Consider the following 9,705-nt stretch of genomic DNA (forward strand, 5'->3'; position numbering starts at 1 on the left):
AGCAGTGAAGAACATTGGTCATCTAAAACAGATGCAAACCAACAACATATACTCAAAAGTAGAGTGAATGTGTTAAAAAACATTTGTCACATCCCACTATGTACTGTAGATTGGAATAAAAACAGCATAACAGCATAGCCTATTATTTAAAAAAAAAAACATAGTATAACTCTTATTTATAATGTATCATAATTATGAATGTGCTATAGATATACACAATGATTGATAACATATTTTTGTAATGCTTTTAAGACAGTAACATGACACTTTCATAATTGTAAATGTAAACAACTGCCCTGGATGTATGATATCCCACAGACACTACAAGGAAGACAACACGCGCAAGCAATGTTTCCTCACCAGTGATCTGACTGAATGCAAGATTTGCAGGTGCTTTTCCATCACAGTCAGCAAGGTTAAACTCCAGAGAAATTAAACAAATTGCTCCTCTAATGCCGAGTAAAACAAATGGGAGAACTTTAGTGCACATGTGGAACCCTCTTGGGTTCTAATTATGTAAAACTATAGACATCAGAAGGCACTGAATTCTTTAATGAGCACTTGAGAGAACAAAGGGAATTTAAGTGCATGTTAATAAGAGAGGCGAGACAACAGGAGGAGGCAAAATGCCACAGAAAGAATCACTACACATTAAATGGGGGCATTTGCTGTCTCACCGCCAACGAGCAGCTTCCGACAGTTACACACAGGGTACCGCGGAATAGTTGAGAGGAATCTATTTCTCACTGTGGCTTAGTTAGAATGAGCGCACAGCTAATGCGCTAATAGGTTCTCCATGGAAACAACATACAATAAATTGAGATGAATTGAGTGTCAGGGAATTTTGCTATTAGTGCGTGAAGAGATGAGCCGGTTGGAGCTCGCTCTCTCAACAACCTGCAATCAGCGAGGTGACGACTTCCCCGTGACCAGTGCACCGCATGTAGGTCCAAAATTACAGGTTGAACTCCCCGATCAGATCCTGGGGCTGCCCGTACACAGTGCCATAGGCAAAGTACCATTTTGGATTCGCTCAATAACAAACAAGACGTGATGCGTTTGGGAAAGCTGTGTTCCACTACGCTGGTCGGGTAGGTTGGCCAATTAGCATTGACAAAGACTCCCGTGTGTATAGGCAAGCAGAGCACCGCCCAGATAGCACATTCCTGTTCAGGAGCCAAAAATGGATCGCACTGTGGGGGGTCTTTTAATCCCCACCGTTCCACTGAATAATGTTTTACATCAAGAAACAGTGGTGCAGGATGGCCACCTTCATGCCCATATGCCTGCTGTCTAAGTGCCATTGCACACCTTGTTTACCGTGTTCGCATATGCTTGTAGTCTGCTGTGGACTGTTGGTATGTGTACAGGATATGCTCAAGTGCATACATTTAATATTTTGAGAGAGAATGCATGTGTGCGCAAATCCCTGTTACCAATGTAAGGTACAAATCAGGATTTCTCATGATTAACTGAAAAGTAGTACCTGAATAACTGTAATTAATGATTATGTAGTAGATCATTCCAGTCACGTCAAGGTTTTAACCATCTATTGCAGAAATATGCATTTTAGTTTAGCGGTGTGCCTCTGGTTATGTGATGCTCTGGATCAAGGTTACATTTCTGAAAGCAGGCAGCAGAGTAGCAGAACTCAGCACCTCAAAGATGAGGGTGAATGTTGGTTTGCACGGAGGAGAAGGGATTCAAAGGTGATCGGCCCTCTATTGGACTAGTAATGTACTCGCTAATGATAAAATATCTGCATAGATGGTCAGATATACCTTTATGATTTGCCATGCTAGCAACGTATAGCCTTATCAAATAATGTTATGCGAGATCACTAAATGCCCTGTATATAGAACGTTGCTAAAGCTGGCAAAACTTTGTGTTAAAGTCCATGAAAACACCAAAATTCAACAAAACGTTAGTCCGACTTTCGCTCATCTGTTCCTACTGAAGATGTAATTTTTTTGATGAAAAATGAATCATATAACGTTATATACTTTTTTATTTTTGAAGAAGATAAGTAATTTTCTCAGACTGCTGGGGACTATATAGTTTTAGCAACCATTAGTATGTACAGTAGGCTACAGCAGAAGGGTGTAGAACTAGACATAGACTCCGCTCCAGCTTTGCTCTACCTAGCTTTTTTTGAGGCTGTGCCAAACTAGCCGCAGGGCGAGTGTTATGCAAATGTGTTACTTGGTGACATCACCACGTTACGGAAGAAAAGGCAGGACTTTAAGCAAGGCGTTTCAGGCAGTTCAGGAGCAGTGTTTTTTGTGGGAGAGAGTAACTCCCTTTGGCGTGGACTTTGGGCGTTGTAACTTTGCAGACCTTTTACATGTATAAAAAAACTATATAACACACTAAAGGAAAGGGAAAAAGCACAAACGCATAATAGGTCCTCTTTAATAGTTTCTACAGTAGGATCAATTCATTGTTGATTTTGAACTTTTCATAGGATTAAAAAAAAAAAGGTCACCCACCTGGCTACATAAGCAACCAAGTTCATTAAGCAGTATGTGGGGGGGGGCAACATGTGTAATTAGGTGTTAAATAGCTCATAAACATCGTTATATTCATATTATAGTTCATATTTGTGCCTGAGGTGGTGCATCATATGAAATGACTAGGACCATATGCTTCAAGATGACCTCACCATTACTTACCATTTAAATGTCTGCTCAAGTTAAGCAGTGCACCATCTTATCAAACTGACAAGCTGCTTGAGCTCGAACTGTAAATGCACCATTAGATTATAAATGGCACGGACCAGAGACTGCAGATATTAAGAAAAAGTCATCATATTCAAATCACATTTACACTGATATTAACACCCATATGTTGAATTATTTGTTAAGCTCCCAGCTACTCAGAAATTTGTGTACCTTTTATTGCAAAGTGTTACCAATACATACACTTTACAGTCTCATATCCCACACATTTGCATATGCATGAGCCTCTCTAGTAAGTGCTTTGAGTAACTGGAGTGAGGGGAGCCATACAATAGCAAAGTGATTCAAGGCATGTGATCCAAACTTGTGCTCTCTGTGGTGTGCTGCAGTTCAGTCAAAAATGAGTCTTTTGTTTGGCATGAATAGCGGCAGATCAGTACTGTACCTTTGCAGAAGCTCGAGCGAAAACCATGACAGAAGAAGGTTACCACAGCGACGCCGAAAGACGCTGAACCGCGCTAACTCAAAGCAATCCTCAAAAGACAAAAATCAAAACAGTTTGTTCGTTTCATGTGGCAAATGGAATGTGAGAGTGTGTCGGTAGTGTTTAAGGTCCTGTGAATTACCAATATGTTTACTCCTCCGTATTTGTCCGACTGTGGCACAGCCATTACATCTGACCCTGTTTGCTCATTTACTCAAGTTCCACTTTATTTACTCTTCACCAACCTCAAAAACACACTTTTGCTTCAAATTGGTGTGGCTTTTTATCCTCTCCTCCAACAGCAGAATTAATACTGGACAAAGAATAAAAGCTATGAGAGCATTTCATCCTATTCTATTCAAATTTCACAGCACCATCTTTGATTTCCATAGTCCAAAGTAAGGTAAGCCCCAGGGCAGTGACGGACTGTCATCCCCCCCCCTGGGGGCAGGAGCTGCACTCTTCAGCTCCCTAATGATGCGCCTGTCTTTTGAACGAAGGAGCCAATGCCATGGCCTATCACTTAGCAAGCTTAACTAAGCAGGGGGGTGGTGGGTTAGACACAGAGAGAGAGAGAGACAAAGACAGAAACAGAGGGAGACAGAGGTGGGATGGTGCAGGTTTGGCTCCTGGCAGATGAAAGCTGTCCCTTTTTCAGAATTTCAAGCTGAAATGTGGCGGATTTAAACAGGGATTTCTATGACAGGTACGAAACCGTGGTTTGTTGTAGCAATGTGGCACACGGGTCAGTTAGTTTGCCATTCACAGAGAATAAGTCAACATATTAAAGCCATTTCTCACCAGTGCGATGTGAAAGAGCGGAATGCGGAAAATCTGCATTAAAATTTTCCACATTGACAACTATGCACACTGGGTCCAGCTCAAATTATCTGCGTTGCTGTGTTCCATTTTCGTCATTGAGGCCCAATTAGTTTCCTCCTAAGTAATGAAGTGTCCACTCCACATAACAAAAACCTATCCAGAGAGAGAATGTCTAAGGGGCTAACGTTAACTAACGTTTCACAATACATAAACTAATTGGACCCCAATGTGATGCTAACTCTAGCTGTTTCGGCTAGCCCTGTTCCGGGATCCACATATAACATTATCGTCGTATTCCAGCTGCTGGCCGATCTCAGGCCAAATATTGTCCTTTATTTGGTTATTGAGGCAGTCGTGTTTGTCATACATTGTTAAATGTTAATAAGGGGACGTCCAATTGTTATTCCGAAACACCAATAGTCCGAAAAATGTCCCATTGGACCGAAAAAAAGCCCATTTGGCCGACAGTCCGTTAACCTGAAAACAAACATCCATTGTTCCAAGGTCCTGAAAATACACACTCGCCGTGCAACAAACCGAAGCACATGGCTAGTTATTATGCAGAATGATGGCAGATCAGTTGGAACAAAGGATTTCATTGGTCAAACATATATTTCCACAGGTGGAAATCCGCTGAAATCGAGGTCCATCCGAATATTTTATCTCCCGCACGAATGTTCCGCAACGGTGTGCAAGTATTCATACGAACTCAGTTTTTATAAAATTCCGTGCAAATTTTTCAGACAAAAATCCCTGCTTGGTGCGAAACGGCTTTTACTCATTGAAGTGAAAAGACCATGACAAATGACCACAGTGCTTCTAAGAAAAGGTCCACAATCTATTAGCTCCAGCACTGTATTGTGCTCCTTTATAAGAATTAGGTAATTGGAGACACGCTGCTATGAAATACATATTGCATAGATGACAGGCAGTAATACAGCTGTTGTTGTCCCAGTGTCACACTGTAAATATGAACATTCTCAATCTGGACTTGGCATAATCACTGTTTATCCATTATATCCTCCTCCTCTCCTGCTGAATGGCAGCACACACAGTCGAATTGCCCTCAATCATTCAGTAATTGATGCTGTGGCATTTCACGCTCGTGTTACCCAAAACAGCCTCCTCCACCACCGCCACCGCCACCGTCACCGTCACCGCCACCCTCCCCGTCTAGATCTTCCTCCTTTCCCCCAAATATCCCAAAGGCTTCTTTCTCTCTGCAATTTGATTTAAGCTCTCCTGGAAGCCAATTTGTTTCTGTTTGAATGTTCTCATAATCTCCTGATTTGATTCACCAGGGGACTGTTGTTAGTTGAACAAGAACAGCCCCATACAGCAGAGTAAGTAAAGAATAGCACACAATGTGGAAGCAAAGGAAGTACAATCCACGATAAAAAGAAGAGCAGCCTGAGGGTGCGGGGAGTGGCCACAAGGACTCCCTTTTCTTTCTTCCCTTGCACTTTTTTTTATTGTTAAATCACATAAATGCAGGAGCACCTGGGACAGCGTGACGAAGGAAGAAAGGAGGTGGGACGGGTTGAAGCACCACCCTATAAAAAAAATGCTATTTTTGAAGAATATGTGTGGATATAACAGGATTCTTGTTTAGTCTGTGGTAAGGATTAAATGCAGCCCACACTGCCGAACATGGATCAAGCGCTCTTTTCATTCCTCTCTGCCCACCGCTAACTGAGCAGTTTTACTGTGTTCTAAGAATCTAAGGAGGTTCAACGCAAAAACAGGCGGATCTTTTGATGTAGGACATGTTTTAAGGTTCATGTGCGGCGTGTTATCACCCCTCATCCCTCTGTTCCTGAGCACAAGGGGCTTAAAGGAGGCTAGAAGTGACTAAAGGGAAAGCTTTCTTTTTTAGACGGATGAAAGCAGTGGCAGAAATATGCCACAGGAGAGAGGTTTTTGATTGTCTTTGCATACATGTGCATATGTCCTGTATTATCCGTGGGTTTGACAGCTGTGTAGACTGCAGCGAGGCGTTGCAGTGCACTAGGAGCTCAGTCTGACTCGTGCACATTCAGATGAAAGACAGGAAAGGTAGAACCACTTGCCTTAAAACCTCTTTGAAGTAAAGTCAGAAGCTAAAAACTTATATGTGCAGAGATGGGAGGGAGGGAAGAAAGGAGTGTTGAGGCAGTGGTATCATCTGGTGAACCTGTGGGAGATGGAAAATCAAGAAGGGTAGGGTGAAAGAGGAGAGAGAGATGGGGAGGGGGAAGGGGGAGACACAGAAAGTGTTTTGGGATGGGAATGCACTTGGGGAGTAGAAAAAGCACACCACCTTTGCATTTAAAAACACTCCAAAACTTTGCAATATAAAAGGCAGGAGTAGGAAGGCAGGACACAAAAGAATATTCACAATGCCTCCTGCAAAAAAAGAAAAAAAAGACGCCGTTTCTTCTGCTTCCTCGCCTCTCTGCCTGGGTAGACTCTCTCCACGTTGATCACGATTTACCGTCTGAAGATGCATTGGCAGTTGTTGACAGAGACGGAGTTTGTGATGGTAGTCAGAGTTATTCCATAGAGATAGACGGAGGAGGGGCGACTCCCCCCCCCCCCTTGTTTTCTTGCTGACTCTCTTAACTGTGTTTACTCTTTCAACACTGACATCCAAAGGTATGCAGAGCTGATAAAACTTTCCTGCCAGCTGAAATTTAGCAGTGGAGGAATATGAGGTTGGAAAACATTTAAACATTTAACATTTAAATTTTAGCGCTGAATAGCACTCATCCTGTGTTTTTAATTCACGCTTCGGTTCATCAAATTTAAATTGTCCCTCGTTTTTCAGGAGCTAACGTGTCAATCTGAGCGAGAACAATGAAGCCCATTTTTATTTCAGAGAGAAGGAAATAAAATGACACATCATCCAGCCCCTATAAAGATCTACAAGACCATTAGCCCGACTAATGGTCTTGTAAGATGAATAAGATGAAACAACTTGTTAAAAAAAAATCCAGATTTCAAAGATTAACGGATGGTGAAAAAAAGCCTCTTTTTTTTACAGTGGCACGGAGACCCAACACTTACATTTCCATCCCAATAATCTCTGAGTCCTATTTTAGGTGAAATCTAAGCGATCCTATTGTACAAGGCCTCGTTCCCCCCCGTGGGAAGGCGAGCACTGCGAGGCACTGCGAGGCACTGGTGGCAACGCAGGAGACGCTGTGATCATACCCAAGTTTCATCTGAAGCGTCTGAGCCGTGATCGCAGGGAAACTTCAAGTAAAAACCGCAAGAGCAGAGAGTGGAGATGAGAGCGGAGGGAAAAAAAAACAACAGATTTCCATCAAAACAGATTGTCAAACCAGATGGGGACTATTCGAGAAGTGGGGCAGAGTGGATGGGGAGGGACTCTGATTGGGCAAATCTCAACACAAACCAGACACTAGCATCACAGCAAAATGGTTCTCATAAGCACTGCCGTCATGTAATTCTGAATGGTTTTAAATAATTCTGAATTAAGTTTTTTACTCATATTAAAGCAGTCAAAATGATGAAATCCAGCGTGGAATTGTACACTTTTGTAGAGAGCAAGTTTTGTGTGGAGGATTCAGCTCTCTGGAGTTGCAATCTCAGGGTCAGTCGTGATGGCTGCGTTTAATTTCCTGGACAGAGAAAGTGGCTCTGACCTCTCACCTCTGAGTATGATGTCACTGCGTTACCAATAGTGAGCCTTTTGTACTGTGTGTGAGCGTGTGCGGTGTGGTGTTTATTTCATTAATTCCTCCTCCTCCTCCTGAGCCATCAGTGCTCCTGGAATGATTCTGCATGCTCTGACCATTATCATGGTGCCTCTGGCAACACCTGAGCAAAAGCTCATCAGCATGCCGGCATTGATCCCGCGCAAGGTTCTCCCCAAAGTGGACCGGCTCTAACGCATCCTTTAAACATGTTATCTGAGCCAACGCACGCCCGAGCCTCCGACAAGAGGCTCTTTCTGTCCGCCATAGAGCACACAGAGTAAACACGCTCATTCGCAGGCCAAGGGCGTGTTCAAACAACAAAAAATTAGATTTGTTTTTATTGGTTGCGTTAAGAAAAGAGGCACTCTGACTAAGCGAACACATTAAGAACACGCACATTCTGCACAGAAGGTCACCACTCAGGTTTGAACCTTATGAATTAAAGGAATAGTCTGACATTTCGTGGAAATACGCTCTTTCTTGTAGAGAGAGTTCGATGAGAAGATTGATACCACTCTCGTCTGTACATTAAATACGTAGCTGGAACCAGCAGCCAGTTGGCTTAGCTTAGCATAAAAAGTGGAAGAGGGGGACGGGGGTGGGGGGGACGATTAACCTGGCTCTGTTCATGAGGCAAAAAAGTCCGCCATTCAGACTTTTAAAGCTCAAAAATCAACACCTTATATCTTCCTTTATACATTTCCTGGAATCTCCGCTGGTTGCCTGGCAACTGCTCCCAGCCAAGAAATAGTCTGGCACATGACCCCCCTGTAAAACGGACTAAATAAACAAGATCTAATGTGTTATTAAGTGAACATTAGAGGTGCTGGTAGGCAGATTTTGTTACCTTTGGATAGAGTCAGGCTAGCTGTTTCCCCTTGCTTCTTGGCTTTATGCTAAGCTGAGCTAGTCGGCTGCTTGCTGTAGCTCCATATTAAAGGAAAAGAGTGTAGCATTTAGGGGGATCTATTGGCAGAAATGGAATATAATATTAATAAGCATGTTTTCTTTAGTGTATAATCACCTGGAAATACGAATTGTGTTTTTGTTAGCTTTAAATGAGCCGTTAAATATCTACAGAGGGAACCGGTCGTCTCTTCACGGAACCGGCCAACATGTTTCTACAGTCGCCCATCAGGGACAAACCAAAACACTGGCTCTAGATAGGACCATTTGCGTTTTCATGTTTTCACGTCGACCACCGTAGTTCTCCTACACGCTTGGCAAAAGCTTCAGTTGGTTGCAATCTGCAACCTCACTGGTAGATGCCACCAGATCCTACACACTGCACCTTTAAGTGTACAGACATCCGTATTTGGTTGTATCGTCTGAATTTGCAGAGCGTTTCTGTATTTGCATCACGTTTTGTTATGCCGCATATGCGTATTCCATCTGATGAAGATGTTCTCTTAATTTGCTTGTGTTTCGAGTTGTAGCGCGTTGAGCTCTCAGGGCTACTGTAAAAAAATGACCTTCCTCTCCCCTTCATAATTCCCTCCTTGAGCTTCTCATGTCAGTTGGGGGAAAATGAAGGTGATTACTGATAGTGAGCTGAATTTCCATCCTCACTGCGGTGGACTTATCGCAGACCAACCTCAACTCTCCAGCCTATCGCAACTCCTCTCTCTTCGTTTGCCCTTAAACATGCCTGTAGCATTCCTCAAGGTCCCCCGTGATGCCTGAGGCTGTGGAGAAACTCAGATGAACATGAGCTCAATTCAATCCCTCCACCAAGCCTCTCCACCCATATGTTTATGATAAGATGAGCTTGACATGCTCGGGCTTTTATTTCCTTGCCTGTGGAGACATTGATCTGACCTGCAGCAACATATGATTCGTCAATATTGGCATTATTAAAATGTGTATAGGCAAAGAATAATGATATGAATTCAAGCTCCCATGAAAAGATATGACTCTTCTCCTCTTATTTTCCCTATAAAACATTTATTTGAGAAATACAGGGGGCTCCTTAAATCCTTCCTATTTCTCCTGCCCCTTATAATGCCTCTGAGTATACTCT

The sequence above is a fragment of the Sebastes umbrosus genome, chromosome 21 (assembly GCF_015220745.1).
Source record: "Sebastes umbrosus isolate fSebUmb1 chromosome 21, fSebUmb1.pri, whole genome shotgun sequence".
Classification (NCBI taxonomy): domain Eukaryota; kingdom Metazoa; phylum Chordata; class Actinopteri; order Perciformes; family Sebastidae; genus Sebastes; species Sebastes umbrosus.